The sequence below is a fragment of the Pleurodeles waltl genome, unplaced genomic scaffold (genome assembly GCF_031143425.1).
Source record: "Pleurodeles waltl isolate 20211129_DDA unplaced genomic scaffold, aPleWal1.hap1.20221129 scaffold_39, whole genome shotgun sequence".
Classification (NCBI taxonomy): Eukaryota; Metazoa; Chordata; class Amphibia; order Caudata; family Salamandridae; genus Pleurodeles; species Pleurodeles waltl.
The window spans coordinates 1,312,330-1,317,241 of record NW_027150097.1 but is presented as its reverse complement, the minus strand read 5'-3'; the positions used below and the strand labels follow the sequence as shown (position 1 = coordinate 1,317,241).

Here is a 4,912-nt window from a genome sequence, read left to right as displayed (position 1 = left end):
CATTTCAGCCAAGGCTCTTTCAGCCTCAGCTCTCCCCTCCTTTGCATCTAATTTTAATCTCGCTGGAATGCTCTCTCCTCCCTCCTTTCCTCTGCGCTCCGGCCATGACTGGAGACACTGCTTCCTGGTCTCATAGGAACCAATGTTACAATGTGAAGGGGAGAGAGCACATACACGTTTGCACTGGTTAGCAGTGGTAAAGCGCACAGAGTCCTAAAGCCAGCAAAAACAGTGTCAGAAAAGGGGAGGGAGGCAGGCAAAAAGTTGGGGAATGACCACCCCTGCTGTTAGGTCTAACAGTCTAGATCTGCAACATAGATAACCTTTTAAATGGGGGAAACCCACACTACAGGGATGGGCTGTCCTTGCCTCGTCTTTGTGTGTGCTTTACATGCAATCCAAGGTGAATACAGTTAATTTAAATTAAGGCTGTTTTCGCAAGACTCTGCCATTAACAAATAACTTATGTTGTGTGTGTTTTACACAATACAAGGGCTGCCTCTTCCTCCCCGTGGGTGTGGCCCTGGTCCCAGCTGATAAGTAGAGCTATGACGCACAGTGACATCACCAGGATGCTGGGAGCTCTTCTAAACCCTCCAGCTCAGTTATGTTGTCCTTGACTAATAAATGTATCTTATACAATTTGCATCAAATTGCAGTCAGCGTCCAGACGTGGTCGGAGAACAAATAGTGAATTTACTCAGGGGTGCAGCTCCAGGGAGGATGTTTTGGGTGTTACACCCGCCTAATAAATGTATTTTCTGATAAATAGTTGGGTGCAGGTGCCTTCAGTCGAGTATAGTGAGGATTTCACCACTGTACATACACACAAACAAACACTTACACACACACACTGTCCCTTTCTGCTTTAAAAGTCTTGAAAATGTTTGGTTATTTTACAAAATACTGTGGGCCTCATTTACAAAGTTTTGGCTCAGGGCAGCGTCGCAAGCTTTTTGTTGTGCTGTCCTGCATCAAAACAAAAGGGCAAGCATGCATTGTAACTACAACATATAACACATTCCTGTCCTTGTCGCCAGAGCTGGCGCACAAATTGCTGCCATGTGCCAATGCAGCATCCTTGCACCATAGTGAAAGGGTACCTGCATTGTGAGGATGATTGTTTATCTGCAGGAGTGGACACCTTCCTGCACAAAAACAATCATGTGAGACATTTTCCTCTTTCAATGTGTGCTACAGGATGCAGCACATATACAAAGAGGAATAAATGGGGTGAAATAATGTTGTTTCTCCCTGTTTCATCACCATTATGCCAGCCCTGAGGTTGTGTAGGATTCTGACGCATTCTGAGACTTGTAATTCTGGGAATGCGTCAGATTCCATGGGTGTTGCATGGGAACACCTGCAGCAACACCCATGGAGCGCCCCTTTCCCGTAGAGTAATGCGTGAAAGGAGGCCGTATCTACAAGGCCATCTAAAGCCACGCAAACTGGCTTTGCATGGCATTGAAGATACGTCCCTGCAGCCTGGCCTGCCAGTGCATCAAAAAAACATGACGCACAGGTGGTGCAGACCCCTTGTGAATGAAGCCCTGTGTTTTTGCTCACTTAGGGACTCATTTACAATAAAGTTGTGCAGTGCGTCTGTGCACCAACATTGCCAGCGCTGCACCACTTCAGAAACGCAGGGATGAGCCATATTTACGAGAATGCGGCGCAGCCCTGCGGTTCCCCTAGTGCTGGTGCTAAAATTAGCTGCCTATCGCCAACGCACGCATGCTGGCACCAGAGGGTAAGGGGGCCTGTGTTGAGGGAATGATTGTTTATGTGCATAAAGGTATCCCTTCCTGCACATAAACAATCACTGATGGCATTTTGCTCTATGTGTGCCGCAGAATCCAGCACACAAAGGACAAGCAAAAATGAGGAGAATTAAAAGTATTTCTTCATGTTGCGCCATTCGAACGCCATCCCTGGGGTGGCGTTAGTTTTTGGCGCTGCCTCAGGTTTAAGATTTCTCGTAAATCCGGGCATTGTCAAAATGCAATGGGAGTTGGGGTAGAAAGAGCACAACAACACCTTTTTCACGCCCCTTTCACGCTGTGATGTGTGTAAAGGAGCCATATTTACAAAGCGGCGGTAAGCCACAAAAAGTGTCTCATCACTGCCTTGCGAGTACAGAGCAGGTCACTGAATTGAAGTGTTTTGTGTTCAGAAAGATTGTCAGCGGGTTTGTGAGTCCTCCCTGCAGAGGATGTCTCAGTGGTGAATATCTTCACTGCTGCTGTGGGAGCTGGTGAAGCCGTCTGGGGCCTTCTTCTAAAGCACACATGATCTCTTCTGTGTCTCTGCGCTTATAAAATAGGAGAAGGGCACGTGGGCGCTTTAATTCACCATTGGTTAATAACTGTTAACGTTCGTAAAGTGGGCAGACGCTTCAGGTCCCCCAGAAATTTGAACTCAGATCTGGAATCATGGAACCGGATGTCTCTGCGGCTCCAACGCTGCGAGTGACAAGACTGGGTGGGGGTGGGTGGGGAGATCTATAGCGACCTATTGATTTTTTCATACAGTACAGGTCCTTCTACTTTTACATTTCATACAAAGCTCCAGGTATATGTAAAAAGGGATCTTTAACAAGGAAATACACAAACACCCAGAGCTGCAGCCTGGATTGTTTTTAAAGGGCGCATAGAAGTCACGTCCGCTTTTAAACGCCCTCTGACTCACACCCTTTCATTTACCTGGCACTTCTAGCGCTTAGAAACCTTATGAAGCGTCTTGTGAAAGGAATGAAACGGACCCTTTCCTTCCCAGGCTTCAGTTAAACCCCCGCTCTCTCCCCATGTGGAGCGAGCAGAACATGTAATGAGCGCATTTTACAGGAGAATAAAGCGCGGGTTTGAACAGAATCGTCCGGTTCCTCTTGTGAAGTTACTTGGAAGCCCCGCAGCGAGGTGCAGGTGAGACCTGGAGGGGTCGGTGAACTCCTCTCGGTGAAGAGACGGAAGAAGCAGGAGAAATATGTGACCTCTGCACGAGCTGCGGCGGAATTAAGGAGGAAGAAAATGTCCGGCCACAATAAAAATGTGTCCTTCCCATACCGGGAGTCGAACCCGGGCCGCCTGGGTGAAAACCAGGAATCCTAACCGCTAGACCATATGGGAGCGGTGTGTGACCTGCCCGGGTCTCTTTATAAATAGAGGCCTCTGCCCCGCAGCGCCTCCTGCAGCCTTCAGTGAGCTGCCAGTGTCTGCACTGCGGGGAGCTGGACACACAAGGAATAAGGACACAAACTTCACTCTAACAAGGAACCCGAGTTGTGCTCATCGCTCTTTACAACATAGACAGTCTCGGGATATTCAGGGAGATGACAGAAGAACACCTCAATATGAAAACACACAGCACTGCACATCACACACCGAGCAGCACTGCAGCACTGCACCGGGTCCGTTCACTGCAGTCTGACCCTTACAGCAACGCTGCACATTCACACTCACTGCACAACTCTACGTGGTGACACAGCAGCACTGCGCAGAGTGACCCTCACTGTGGCAATGTACATAGTGACACAGGAGCACTGCATTACCTGACAGTACAGCACTGCAGGACTGAACCTGGTGTCACAGCAGCACTGCACAGGGTGACCCCTCACTGTGGCAGTGTGCATGGCGACATAGGAGCACTGCACAGAGTGACACTCACAGCAGAACTCTACGTGGTGACACAGTGCAGCTCTAGATAGAGCGCCCGTCACTGTGGCAGTGTACACGCTGACACAGCAGCACTGCACAGGGTGACACTCAATGCAGAACTCTACATGGTGACACACTGTAGGTCTGCACAGAGTGACCCTCACTGTGGCATGTAGGTGGTGACACAGCAGCACTGCAGAGGGTGACTCTCACTGCAGCACTGTAGAGCGTGGCTTCACTGCATCACTTAAAAGTGGCCCTCGCTGCAGCATTGCACAGAGTGAGCTTCACTGCTATATCACCTAGCGGACTGCACCGAGGCACTCACTGCATCACTGCAAAGTCACCCTCATTACTGCAAACCATGTCTACTGCAGATGTGTAGAGCCTGGCCATCACTGCAGCGCTGCACTGAATGACCGTCGTGACAGCAGTACACAGCACTGCACCAGGAGCGATAATCAATGCATTAGGGCAGTCACACTCCTGTGACAAGTAAACTGTGCCCATCTCTTGACAACACTGTCCAGAACGACTCTCATTACAGCACTGCAGACTGTGGCCTTCTCTACTGCACACTGGTCCTCATTGCTGAACTACAGGCCGGAAATCATTATTGTACTGAATGCGCTCACTTATTAGTGCACTCATCACTGCACTCAATATTGCACTGAATGCTGCACTTATTTACTCATTATTGCACTCAACGCTGCAGTCATTGCTACACACACTACTGCAGTTTTTACTACAGTCGCTACCGCACTCATTACTGCACTCATTGCTACACTCAGTACTGAGGTTATTACTGCACTCGCCACCGCACTCATTATTGCACTCATTATCGCAATCATCAATGCACTAGTTATTGCTGCACTCAGTCCTGCACTCGTTAGTACACTCATTGAAGCACTCATATCTGCACCTATTACTGCACCCATTACTGCAGTGTACAGTGCCTTTTAAGGCAGCAGTCAAACGAGTCGACCCCATTCCAGCGCTGCAAAGAATGAGCTTCTCATAGAAGTACACACAAAGCCGGCCATTTGGCGCTGCACAATCAATCAATCAATCAATCAATCACGATATTTATAAAGCGCGCTATGTACCCGTCAGGGTTTCAAGGCGCTGGGGGGAAGAGGGGGGGGTGGAGGTGTGCTGCAGTTAGCGGTCGAAAAGCCAGGTTTTGAGGAGTCTCCTGAAGGTGAGGAGGTCCTGGGTCTGGCGAAGAGATGTGGGGAGAGAGTTCCAGGACTTGG

General features: G+C 49.1%; 1 non-coding gene across 1 annotated transcript; it reads right to left on the bottom strand.

Annotated features, from left to right (window-relative positions):
* Nucleotides 1-3,056: 3,056 nt before the first annotated feature.
* Nucleotides 3,057-3,128, bottom strand: TRNAE-UUC (transfer RNA glutamic acid (anticodon UUC)). Its single transcript has one exon. It is a non-coding gene; the product is annotated as a tRNA-Glu (tRNA).
* Nucleotides 3,129-4,912: the final 1,784 nt, after the last annotated feature.